The sequence below is a fragment of the Cupressus sempervirens genome, chromosome 7 (assembly GCF_028749045.1).
Source record: "Cupressus sempervirens isolate cs-2001-9-10 chromosome 7, ASM2874904v1, whole genome shotgun sequence".
NCBI lineage: Eukaryota > Viridiplantae > Streptophyta > Pinopsida > Cupressales > Cupressaceae > Cupressus > Cupressus sempervirens.
In genome coordinates this window covers 708498393-708513442 of record NC_143124.1, presented here as the reverse complement: position 1 = coordinate 708513442, position 15050 = coordinate 708498393, and positions in this window count along the sequence as shown.

Here is a 15050-nt window from a genome sequence, read left to right as displayed (position 1 = left end):
GTAGTCATCTGACTAGCTAAACCATCAAGTGTAATAGCATTACTACGCATAGCTCTAATTTCCTAAGTTGTAGACACTTTTATAGAATACATAGGTAAGAGTGTTCTAAGAAATTTACTTACAATTTCATTGTCACTAATAAAACCTCTAGAAGCTTGGTTGCACTCACTTGCTTTATTTGGTTCACACATTGTGCAACATTCTCACCTTCCTTCATAACACATGACAAATATTTTTCTCTCAAGCTTTAAAACTTATCTCTTAATACATTCTCATTTCCACCATGTACAAGTGTCAATTTTTTCCACATATCTATAGCATTTTCATACTTTTTCATATCATCAAATTCTAGAAACTTAAGAGAATATGTGATTTCAATCATCACACTATTGTGTTCTCTTTTCTAAATCAATTTATCCATAGTCATAGGAATAACAAGAGTAACACATGAATTTTCTAACCATTTTAGAGCATGGTCTCCAACTCCAAATAAGTGTAGCTTCATTCTAATTTTCCATGAGGAGAATTTCTCCTTTTTTAGCTTAGGTTCATCTCTTGTATACCACATCATTCGATCTTTAGCTCAAGTCCCTTTAAACTTATTCCCTTCAAGCATCAAGCTCTAAGACCAATTATTAGATTACTAAGAGGTGAGGTGAATCAATTATATCTAGTTATCTCACATGCCTTAAAAATAATTCAACACCAAGTTAAACTTTATAAACTTACACATAACTTATACTTATAAATTTTTACTTTAAATTGTTAACTCATTGTTAATTACTATACCAAGTATTAGAATAACAATTTATCTTATACAAAGTTACAGAAATAAACATAACCATGAAATAAAATTTGTAACAAATAAGAAATCACAAAAATGAACACAAAATTCGAATGTGGAAACTATTTAAAGGGAGAAACCATCTAGGACTAGAAAACCAAATAATTCACTCTTCTCAAGTGAGCTCTACTAGGAGCCAACCTTGTAAAAGGTTTACATGCATATTTTTAGTACGACCTAGCTAGAGGATTTTAACCAAAGATCATCTAGATTTTTTTACTCCTTGAAATTTCTAAGGAGTGGCTAGCTTTAAAGGACTTACAAATATGACTAATTTAAGTTACCATATAGGATTTTGTAGAGTTGTTAGCTCCTCTTGATCAAGATATTTTCTATGCTACAATGGAAATAATGTAACAATCAAATGATATGTTTGGGTTGAGTACTACCTTTATTTTATCATATCTCTATTCTACTTGATCTTCTTCCTTTGATACTTGTCTAGTTGATTCACACTCTTTCACCGTGCACTTCCTCTTATTAATCTTCCTTCTTTTGTTCTACGTAGTTCACCTTGGTCTTCTTCTTTCTTTAACTTCAATTGTAATTCACACTTAATCAACATTCAACCAAGAATAAAAAATGGCCTCATTCATCTCATTAAATAGTTAACTTTGTCCTCCTAGATACTTCCAAATTTTTTCACTTAAACATATCTATAAATCTTAGATTCAATGTATTTAGACACTCAAAAAAAGGAACTTCCTTGAATTTTGTGTCCATATTTATATTTCTTAAATCTCCTTGATCAAATCTTATTATATTTTTCATGTCATAGATCTTGTAACAAACTTCAACTTTAGCATTTGAACTTCTTGAATAATCTTTATTTTTATCATAAGTTAGCCTCAAATCTCATATTTCTTAATTTGTTCTTCTAGCTCATACTCGATGAATATTACAACTTGACTTGGGTAACATTGTGCTTACTTACACACTAGAATTTCTTAGTTAACACTTAACACCATCTTTACTTTCTTAGGAAGTTAGGTAATACTTTAGTAGCTTGGGAAATATTATACTCCTTTCACTGAACGAACAATTATGGAATTGATCCCAACATTACATAATTGCAAAATAACCAGATCCATATTAAACTATCATGATCCAATTCATTCAAATTATTATTGAATACCAATACTTATTGACTTTATCACCATCATACTTTCTTTGAATCCTCTTCATCAAGAAAATGATATGGCACTCTATTGAATTATCATAATGTCTCCCAACTAAGGCTTGACGACAATGACAACATAACAACTGATATGCCTCTTTTACATACAATAATAACATTTTCATTTATAATATTAGTTGGGGCTAACAATGTTGTCTCTTCTTGTAAAAGAAATTGGGGAAAGATGGTTCTCAAGATGCGTTACCAAGCTAATAGTAGCCATTAGGGGCTGAATTTTGTTCTTGGGGACCTCAAGAGTGAGGGTGGTTAGGATTACTCACCAGAGGAGTTGGGTGAGAAGGGTTCCCACCAGCAAACTCATGAATAGGCATTGGAGTAGGGGAGGGAAGACACATAGTTTAAGGTAGTGGGAAGGTGGTGTGAAGATCTATATTAGTTAATTTGAAGGTATGCAACACATTATGTTAAATAAATATAATCACACTTATTTATTCACTTACTTTATCAAATGACTATATTAAATATTATTCACATATTTAAATCACATTCAACATAGAATGAGAAAATGGAATACAAAAATGAGTATCAAGGCTTATGTGAAGGGTAAAATATGGTATAATTTAGGGCATAAATAACTCTCATCATTCCTCCCAAATTAGCATATTTCACATCCTCATGTGATTGTTATTACCAAGAGATCAACAGTTTCATTTTGTGGCCTTTAATTTTAAGGTTTTGGACTTCTTCATCGCCCTTAACTATTATAGCTCATGAGAAACCATAATTCCCTTTATGTTTCTTAGCTTTATATTCAACGAGCTTTATTGCTTCATTTTTTACCAATTTGATTTTTTCGATAATGATACCTCCTTTAACTATCAATAATTTTTTTATCATATTTTGTTTTCTCTCCTCTCTTTTATTGATAACATTGTGGTGCAAATGGTTATATATAGGAGGTTTTATGAGAATTTTATCTAAAAATGAATAACTTATTTGAAATGGTAGAAATATGAGACAAAATAAAAGATTATGTATGATAGAAATAATGGATAGTATGATGGGACACCCCACCACAACTTAAAATGTTTACCATCCATGGTAAATAAGGAGATACTAGGTATGGGTGTTGCATAATGATCAACATAATAAGCAATATAAATAAAGTTAATACATAAAATAATGAAAAGTTAAAGTTGATTGTGTTACCAACATGCATGTCCAAATAGGCCAAGGTGGAAAAGTAGGAAATCATATAAATATAAACAATGAATATATACAAGGAATAAAGGATTACACCAAGAACTCAAGAGTATTTCTAGCTAACTTCAAGCACTAGAGAATAACCCATTGAGAGGAACCAAAAATTATGATTGATATTGCAACTTTACTAGCCATCATCACCTAACTAAAGTGTTATAGATCACATTGAATGGAGTTGAATCTAATTTTTATAACACTTTAATTAAATGTGTATTATGTACCATATGTGATCAAATGCATCATGATCATGATAATTGGAGTACAACCACATAACTAAGCAATATAAGATGCTAGAGACAATGTGAGAGGGAAAGACTTGTAAGAAGAAATAAATTAATGAAAAAATAAAATCCTAGATATTTAAATTGAAGAATAATATATTACCATAAAGAAAAACTTAAACATGGAGTTTGCAAAAATACAACCATCAATGGAGGTGCAAGAATTTGAATAGGGAAAAGCATACAAAAATTTCTTATGATTTTATGAATAAGGTATATCCACAGAGAGAGAGAGAGAGAGAGAGAGAGAGAGAGAGAGAGAGAGAGAGAGAGAGAGAGAGAGAGAGAGAGAGAGAGAGATTACAATAATCCACAGTGATGTATATTGTGTAGTAAAATAATGAGTGATAGGAATCTCTTCAATAGAGATGACAAGAGGAGTTACATGTGTAACTCCCAATTATATCAATTCAACCATTTGTAATAGGTGTGTATAAAGTGTCAACATATAATTTCCTTAGTAAAGGAATTAAAAATTAAAAATTAAATTTATAACATCACCCTATAATATTTACTTAGGACATGTACATCAACTAGTGGAGACCTAAATTGTTACAATAAAGTAAAATATTTGGAGCTTGATCTTCATCTATTCATTTCAAATGATAGGTTTAAATGATATCATCTAGAGATGAATCCAAGTACGCACTTGTTGTCTACTTCCACTAGAGGCTTGAACTTGTACAAGTGTAGAAGGTGTGAATGAGTGTATAAAATAACTAAGAGGAGTGACTTGTACATTGTTTGAATGTTCTATTATATGTGACTTGAACCAAAAATAATTTCCAAAAGTATATTTTTCATAATTGGTATCTATGTTAGGCACAAATTAGTATAATCTTTCGAAATAAAATGGTAAATACTTTAACTATTAATGAATATTTCATTAAGGTGAGATCAAAATAAAACCATAAATGTGGGGAGAGGAAATATTATCCATTTTCTCATATCAAAGGAAAGATAGTAATGAAAAAGTCACCATAGACAAGGTCAACTAATGAAATTTACATTAATCTTGCATCAATTGCATGGGTATAGATAGTCCAATAATGAGTCATCTCACTACAAGTGAATGGCTAGCTAATCCATAACCTGCATGACTCATGACCTAAGAAATTAAAAAATTAAACTTATGATTAAATTAGTAATGTACAAGGAGGTATGAGAGAGAACAACAATAATTTAACAAATAGAAATAAATAGTTTTGCATGTACCATAATCAAGGAATTATCAAGGAATGATAAAATTAAATAAAACTCGAATGATCTTTGTTGGCATCCCATACTTAAAACCAATGGAAGAAACTCCAAACATATTAGCAGCATATGATATGAAGTAATTTATTCTAATAATTATGAGTATGATAAAAACATTACCTTGGAAATATATGTGTTTAATGCAATGAACTATAATAAGTAAAAAGAGAAAAACTTTGAACAAGAAAGTGTAACTCAATATCTAGGATGGGGGGAATTTCATGGGTCCCTTGAAAAGATAAGATAACTATGACTCAAATAGAATTAATTGGTTTGGGATGGTTAACCTTGAAAAATGGGTACCCTACACAGTTAAAAAACAAAATGCAACAAAGTGCATAGAATGATATGGTATCAAAACCATAAAAGAATGCAATGAAATGAATCTAATGACATGTTACCAAATCTATAAAAAATGTAACATAGTACATATAAAGATACCATAGCATGTGCAACAAAGTGCATATAAGGATGATTTAGAACTATATGGATGGTAATAAAAGTTAGAATAATGCAACACAATGAAAATATATAGGTGATCTAGCACCATATATAAAATTGAAAGCAATATATGATACATAGAGAAATCAAGAATAGTGATTCACCAAGGAAATTATCATAATTCATGAACAATAATACTATAAGGATAACAATGTCCATGTAACTTCATCATGGAGATAAGGTAAACTAGAACATGTAAGTGATAAAAATCTATAAGCATTGATGGAAAGGCTAAAAATGATCACCCTTTTGAAATGCCAGACTTCTAAGATTTTCAATTAATGGGGGACATTGAGCCTTCATATAGTCTACCCATGCTCAGCCAACCTACCTAAATTTCCTTTCTTGTTGAAGTTTTAGGAGTAGATTTTGGTTCTCCTCTTCATTCAAATCAAATTGACATGATGAAGTACTCCCAAATGCAGGCCTTATGTACTCCACCAATTTTCTATTCAAGGCCTTCAATATTTCCTTTTCTACTCTAAGCTCTTCCAACCTATCTTCAACTTTCTCATTGGTGGACTTCCACATGTTCACCATGGAGTCATGAACAAGAATACTAGATCCATTATTCTAATTTGGAATTCATCTTTGGAAAGCTCATGAAATATGCCTTCCTTTTGTGGCTCAGCAATCTCTACCAACATGTGGCCAATAGTTGAATCAGTAGCCAATGCAAAAAAATTATTTCGCTTCTTTGTCTTCTTAGATGATTGAGAAGAGGTAACTTGTGTGATCAAGTCCTTCAATGGAGTTGCTTCTTCATATATGATTTTCTTCCTATCAATGGTCTCTTCAACCCATGACTTTTTCGAGAGCACAATGATAGTCGACTGCAAGGCAGTAGGATCAAATAGCTTCCTTGGTATTAGGTGAATTACCTTGCTCTTGGAAGTAATAGGAAAGGCAATGACCTTAGTCACCAAGAGAGCTAAGGTATCCCCTTGCTAAGATGCATCTTGTTCTTGGCTATCTATGGGTTTGGTGTTGCCATCCAAATTGATGACTTGGATAGGGGAAGATGGCTTGGCCACTGATTTCTCTTGTTCTTTCCCTTTTTCCTTGTCTCCCTCCTTCTCCCCAAATTTTGCGGTGTCCAAAAGAGATCCAGCTCCACAAGTAGGAGTTATTGACACATTATTCTTCAGGGGCTGATCTTCACCTTAACCAATGGACTATAATGGGCCAGAAGGTGTTGAAGTAGTAGTTGTGATGGTCATTGCAACAGTTGCCTGGGTAGATCAAGAAGATACTCCACCCATAAAACTAGTGCTCTCGGTCCTCTTCTTCCTTGCTTGAGTCCACTCCATCCACTTATTTTTTATTTTGATTATTCCCTACATAAGAACCTCCATATTGTCTGTGACTAGACCTATAGGTGGGGTAGACAAAATTGGGGTTCCTTTGATCTTCTCATAGGGTGTGGGATGCATATAGGCTCCATCATCTACAAGGTCAGAAACATCAACATAATTATTATACAATTTAATCTCACTAATTGTTAGTTGTGACCAAAAAATCTCCTGGGTTTCGTACTCATTGAGACACTCAGGCTAGAATTCTTCAATATCTGGAACATGCCTGTAGGAATATCCCAACCTCAAGTGATCCCTTACAAAGCTGACTAGATCATATTGAGGCTTGAATACCTCATAGCCTATCAATTTGATTTTGTTCTCAAAACTCTTCACAAGATTCCTAGCATCAAATCTAGAAGCACATGAGTACAGTCCAACCACCATAGGAAAGAGAATCTTGGTTATCTTCTTTACATTAGAACACAAGGTGTTCACTTCAAGGATCTATTGACATAGTTCAACAAGTCCCACCTTGTCTTCTAGATATGCTGAAAGCCTCTTAGGAAATTTTTTGTAAGCTCCTATCTGCAAATAAGAGAAACTCAAAAACTGGATCATTGAGCATCTGAATTGGCTAATGACCAAAATTGCCTCTAGTGAAAATCTCCTTTCAAGGCATCCTTGCAATTCCTAGCATAACTTCATTATGAAGGCATCATTTACAACCACATACCCCTCAAAACTTTTGTGTAGCTATAGATGTGGATAAAACTCATATAATTTAGTGCATTAGTCATAGTTTTGGATGCTAGGGAGGTAGGGCCACAAGTTGTGAGTAGCCAAGGCATAGATTAGATAGGATGACATGTAAAATTGCTTAAATCATCTGGATGAATTCAAACATGAGGCAAGCTAATCACAGATAATTTGTGCCCATTCGATTTGCATATCCTCAGCACATATAGCCTACACTAGGAAGAAATGGTGCTTAATGAACTCCAAGATCTCCTCTTTTTCTTTTTAGTCTGAGGAGAAGAGTGAGGATATCCACTATCTCTCTTTTCGAATTTTTGTTGACTAGGGTCTTGGACATTTTTCTCTTCTTTGAGTGAGTAGTCTAGAACTATGTTCTCTGCATGTCTTCTCGTCTGAGGGTCTTCTTCTCATTGAACATAGATGTGAAAGAGATGAAATTAATATCACAATATTGCTCTTTCATAGGAATGTCAAATGCAGACTGCATCAGTACCTTATTGATCAAGATGAGGATAGATTGGTCAAGAAAAAAAATCTACTTTGTTTTTGGGTCATATCTCTCGATACATTCCCTTAAAATCTTAGGTGCACATACTTCCATTGGAAAACCAACTACCTCAACTAGTCTGCTCTCCTAAAGCTTTTGAGTGATTGAGTGAATAGGTTGACAATTGAGTCTTCTATGAAGATCACCCAAATTGTAGAATTTGAAAGATGTCTCTATTAGCTCTTTTAATTTATTGTCTAGGACTATTAAATTATCATAACCAGCAGCTCTCATTGTCATTTTCTATGATTGCACAAGATGTAATTCTTGATAAATAGTCATTTAAAAATAATTGGGGAAATCAATTTTGATAAATTCTGATGAAATAGGTATAGGAATCTAAACATTGGTTCCACACGAATGAAATTAAGTTCATCCAACAATTATAATGGAAAGATTTTCATTTAATTCCGTGATCAATGGTTATTTTAACTTTCCATTTTCTTATGCATAAAAACTTAAATTCCTAGAAGCTTTATTACTTTATTTGGAGTAAAGTCGTATTACCAAAAATCATTTAACAAAACAAGACTTTAAGTGTTGCAGGGGAGAAAGAGAAACTTAGCTTTTCCACAAATAAAATTTCCTTCTATTCAGAATCATAGCACAGGGAGGGATCCTTTGTTAGCCTGCACACATCATTCTTTCACTTTCCACCTTAAGCATTTAACACTTCATTTCCTTTGTATCAGGGTTGTATTCTCACTATTGACTTTTTTGGAAGTATCTTTCAAGCATCTCCAAAGAATATTTTTACTTTAAATTTGTTTGTGATTATATTCCTAAATCTTTCAGCTAAGTAGCCTTTGTCATTACCTTGGGACAAAAAGCCCCTTTCTTAGCAATATTTCCTAGACTATAGTACAACTAACATCATTTTACCCTTAACCTCAATCTGATGACCTCAAAGCTAGATCTCGAGCATGCCTCATTGATTAATATCTCACAATGGTTCTTTCAATATCATGCCTTTTTTGTTTGTATGTAAAGCCTTGGACATCACAAAAATTATTGTGGCCTCAGACGTAGAACAAAACACCTTCACTTCCATTAGTGCGCAATGAAAAACTCATAGATCCGCTCTTTTCCTTATGAATTTAGAATCTACCTCTACAACATGAATGAGATTCTTCCTAGCATTGGTTCACATCCTCGTGGGTCTTTCCATCATGACATATTCATATATATAGCTTGTTAATCACTGTCATGGCTTCATTGTTTGGATACACCACTTGATATTGTTTGTTGAAGGGAAGACTAGCTTGATTTCTTGGAATCCATAAGAAAAAGAATGATGAGGAAAGATAGAAAATGGTAGAACATGGATAACTTACTTCTCATTGGGAGGATTCCTAAACACATCCCAACCATACCTAGATCACCTAGACTTCGTGCACATTGGAAAAATAGAAACCCCGCATAGATGAAATAGGTATAGGTAATGCAAGGGAGATCTAGAAAACAAAGAAGGTGAGGGACTCAGGGAAGATGAGAAGTAAGTAACCTAACGGATACTTAGACATCATCCTACATGAAAACTCACTTAAATACCAATAACTTCAAGCTTTTAAGGGTAAGACTAACACTTGGCAATAGAGAGGTACATAGAGTAAATATTTACATTTTGGGGTTTCTACTACTTATTTACAAGGCTATGTTGAATCAGATCTTGCAGAGTTGGATATGTATTTAATGTTGGTGGGAAAATAATGACTTGTATTTCTTAGTTATAGAAGGTGAATGCTATATCCACTACAAAGGCAACCAAGGAGATGATATGGCTTCAATTCCTCATGGAAAAATTGGGACACCCACAAATGGACAATTATCTAGTTACATATAGCAACAATGTCATTCATCTTGTGATGTATTTTTCTCTACATTGAAAGATGAAACACATATAACTGCGGTACCATTTCATACAATTAGTTTTGGATGATGGATGGTAAAAGATGGAAAAGTATATATATATATATATATATATATATATATGATAATCTAGAAAATATATTTACAAAGGCAGTGATAAGGGAGAAGCTTAACTCCTCTTCATCTTTAGTTTTTCTTCTAGACTAAATAGAATCAATGAATAATAGAGTCCAAGATGCTTCAATCTAGTGGGAACCTTGTGGAGTAGCAATATTTTTATAGGATCAGTCTCAAGTGGGAGATTGCTTTCTTGCATAAATCCTTATTAGTCCCCAAGTAGGAGATTGTTAGCTTGTGGTGATTGATTAGATTAGTATTGTACACAATCCATGTAAAGTTTTTTAGGCTATTGGAAGACATGTTGTAACTGACACAAAGCTTGTATAAAATGGCTTAGGCTTAAGGATTTTACGTGTGGTGATGACATCGTAGCTTCTTGTAGTTCTATTGAGTTGTAAGGGATTGTAGATTATAATCAGGTTGAAATCATGAGATAAAGAGAATATTGGACTCACTATTTTCTTGACTAAGCCTAGGAATTGGGTGAACCATATTAAATCCTTGTGCCTTGTGTTCTCTTCTAAGCATTTTATTCTTTGATGATATTGGTTATATTTGCATGTAATTTTTATTTTCATCTCTAAAATCATAACATATTATATCCATTAAAGCTCCATAGCACAATTACATACCATTATCCTCCTTTTGTTCTCAACTATGATTGCAACTCAATTACTATTGCTAATTCTAATAAGCCTTTCCACACCTTTCTTCTTTTCACTTCCTATTCTTAGTTATGATACCTAACTCTTTTTCTTTCTTCCTTTAAGTAGATGTTCTTCAAAAATTAAAGCACTCAATCTAGATTTAATGATCACAATTCCATCATCTCATTCCTTTAGTTAGTTCAACATTATAATTTTACTTTGTCTCTTATAGAAACTTCTTGAACAATCTTCTTTTCCTTGATTACTGTATCATCACTAAATTCCTCATGTGTCATCTTTCAATTCTTTCCAATCCTTAATACTAAATTTGACTTCATATTCCTTATAGCAATTAGCCCCAATAAGATATTTTTTGTTTCAATAAGGTTCCTAATCCCTTTTATCGATAAGATAGAGTCTCCTATAAGTCCTTAGTATATACTTCACTTTGCATTCTCTTTAATAAGAGATACAACCACTAAACTACTACCCACTATTTGTGTAATGTCCCGTTTAGGACATTTTCTTATTTGCTTCTTGTTTCCTATTAGTCTTCATGATAATTCCTATCTAAAATTTTAGTCTATCATTTGTTCTCCTATTTATATATATTATTACTAGTAAATAGTCATGAATGGTTGCATCCCTTCAAATAATAATTAACTAGTTGTTATGGTTAAGGTTTAATAGTTATTAATTAACATATATTTAACAATATATATTAATATTTATTATATGTATAATATTTATTAATTATTAAATTTCCATATTTGTAATGTATCCTTAGGATTATGGATAATATAAGCTATTTAGATAACATAATAATGTTATCACTATTCATTTAGTACCATCCTTATTTATTATCATTATTACATATATCATAAGACTCTTATATTGGTAGATATATATTCTAATATTACTATATTAGTAGAATTATATTATCATTAGTAAATGATAATATATTAATATTATATTTAAATATATCATAAAATGTATTAGATGATTTTATATCATATATTTATCTATATAAATATATTAAATTAATAGAATATTATTGTTTAACTCTTATTAAAACCTAGTCTAAAACTGGGGACATCACAATTTGTTCCAACTGTTACCTAATAGGTTCCTTAGAGTCATACCTATGTATGCTTCTCAATATTCTTGTATTATAATAATCTAAAGATATGGTAACAAGTCAGAAAAAATGACAAATAGTTGACATCACTGAAAAATAGTATAACTAATTATGATGAAATTCATTATGTCCTTCATTAGCAACTTGTCATATTAGTTATGCCAACACAATATTCTTGCATGGATTCATTACCATTAGTTCCTTGTTTGTCACCTTCTTCTATTGGGATTGATCCTTATTGGTTTATGACATCTTAATCAACCAAGGACATCATGACACATCATTAGACTTTGTGCTTTATTTGGATTTCTTATCCTTCTTTCTATCCACAATCAAAAGAATTATTACATTTTTATTTGGTGTATCTTCTGTCTAAGGGAAGAAATATTGTTTATAGACTTTGGACTATCTTTTATCTTCAAGCACTCACTATCCATGGAGGAGATAACTCATTATTGGGGGATATCATATCTTCTTTCCTTCCTATAGATGGATTATTTATTGCATATGCATGATGTATGTCATAATGGGGGGGTCTTGATTACTCCATCCATTCATGTATCTTGCATTCCTTTTCATCTCTCTTTTTTGGGGAGGGTTTTCCCCTTTGAGGTTTTCCCTCATTCTCCATTTTATAAGAGATTGCATTGCATATCTTTTGTATTGCCATATTTTACAAGGGTACCTAACATGGCCTAGTAGTTGGGACCCATATTGTGTTGTTATCTAGCTTTGTCAACTTAAGTGCATTCTCCTAAGTTGCACTTTGTGGGGGGGGGGGGGGGGGGGGGTGGGGAAGGGGTTAGTGTAATTAAATATTACTAGTTATACTTTACTTAGGGTAATGTCTTTTTATATTAGTTGTAATGTGTGGTATTAGTGTCTATCCATCCCATAGAATGTACCCAATTAGTCCACCTATAACGAATCCAACCAACATTATTACGAGGAACCAAAATGAGATTTTCCATTTTCAATATGATTCTATTGTAGCATGATTCACTAATGAGTCTAGAATCATGAGTAGTGAGATGCGAGAAGATATAGTGAAAAAGGATAAACCCCTACTTATCTATAGGCAATTGGATCAGCCTTAAAACCTTATGTGTATGCATGAAAACTAATGCTAGGTCCCATCCCATAAAATTGTGGGGGAACGAATGGGCTCAAATGCTAGGTGAGGCCCTTGGGGCTATTGTTAGTATGTTACATAAAGAGTTCATTGATGCACATGGGAGTTTTCACTTTATTTTAGAACATTTTATCTCACACCTCTCTTTGTGTGATACATCTTTTTGTTCTTATCCTCTCATTGTTGTACATATTTTTATGCACAATGGAGGATAATCCACCTTCTATGGACATGTGCTTAGTTGTTGTGCTCATCACTTGCATGATTCCTATTTATCTTGCATTACCTATATATTGAGGCACTTCTACATGTATTATATCTGATTATCTAAATCTAAATCTCATTATCTAGTTTGGGAATCCATTACCAATTATTATTCTTCATCAATGAATCAAGTCATTTGAGGATCATATCATTTTTTCTCTCTTGAGATATCAATTGAGCTTCTAGATCTTGGCATTGTAATTCTTCTCCTTAGAAAAAATCTTAAATGGTATAAGAGCTTGGGGTAGGTTTTTATAGACTTAATAAATCTCTACAATGTATAGAATCTTTGTTTATTATGAACTCAGATATATACATTATCTTCAATGAAAAACCTATCACCAATAAAAAACATTACCAACATATCCAAGTGCCTACCAAATCTATAATCCAAAGAATCTCCCCGTTTATCATTGATGGCAACATATGATGAAAAACCATGAATTTCAAAAAAAAAAAAATTGAATGTATTCAACATATATAGTTTCCCTAACAATTTCATGCTCTAATATATCAATAATTCTTTTCTTTTTATACTTTCCCTCATTATGGTATCTCTCCTCCTTGGACATAATGTTCTTTGTCCCCAATTAAGGTTTTTCATTGCATCTCTCCCCCTTTAACATCAAATAAAGGTGGCAATGTGCCAATTAGAGAATATGAAGTGCTCTCATTATTAGATCTAACCAATCTGAAAATGGTACCAAGTAACAACTGACATTGTTATACTAAAAATATTCCATAAGAGTTCTTTAGTCGACTCTTCTCTCTACAGCCACTCTATCGTAGGAGTAGCACCAAGCATCACATCTAGATGTACGAATAGTGTTTTGATTATACCGAATTGATGAAGGGTGCTCCACTTAATACCTAAAACCATAACAGAAACAAAGAAACAACAACCAATGTGAGAATAAAATATGAATTTCTTATTTGCACCGCAAATGTGGAATTAAAAAATTCACAAGTACAATATGCTAACCCACATGGGAGCCTTCATTACAATAATCTGCAAGACAAGTTGCAAACTATCACCCAGAATTGTTCTAGACAATGTTCAGGCCTTTCTTAAATATGAAATTTTATGTCACTCGGGAAGGTTCTAGATGCTTAAACTTAATACCTAGGGCTAATAGACCCTAACAATACATATAGAGTCGGCTAAATACATTTTTGACAAATTATTTTAGAAATTTTGGCAGCCCAACTTCGAAAGGCCATAATTCTTGAACCGTTGCTCTGATTGGCTATTATAACCACTTTTCGAAAATGCTAGCTCATGATCTACAAGCTTGCAATGGCACAAGTGCCCTTCCTTCAAGTTTTATGACCTCATCTGGGCACACTAAGGCCTCCAACAATGAGCCTAAAGATCTTTCCACAAATTTTTCCACCAAAAATCTGTAATAACTTTTCTGATACTTAAGATAGAAGCAATGAGATTTTTATGGTAAGCTTATAACTCTAGAATGAACCTTCCTATAGAAAATGAGAACATTCTAAGCTCATATGAAAAACTTACTAAAAATAGCAAGTTCTCATAAATATTAGCCACCCTATCTACTAGTCCTTATTAAAATAGAAAAGAATGAAAAGAAAAAAAAATGTGTGACGCAAGATTGCTCTTGCACCCAGGATGGTCCTGCATCAAACACGTAGGGTAATTTGAGAAGTGACTCTGTCACATCTCAGATGTTCAGAGGAAAACTAAGATGGCCAACCTCCTCCTTCACTACTCATGATGAATCTTCAATTGGCCTCCCTTTCCATTTGACTAAATATTCCTCATAAGTTTTGTTCCTGATACATTTTCCAACATGATTGTCCAGTATCTCCTCAATCTCCTTTTGTAGCCAAACTAGCTGTTGAAATGCTCCACTGCATTTCTGCAACTTGATCTCCATCACCTCCTCCATAATAATCTGTCAAAATTGAAATGTTAATTACTAGTGAAATATTCAATTCAGCAAGTAACTCCACTTCATAAGCATTTCT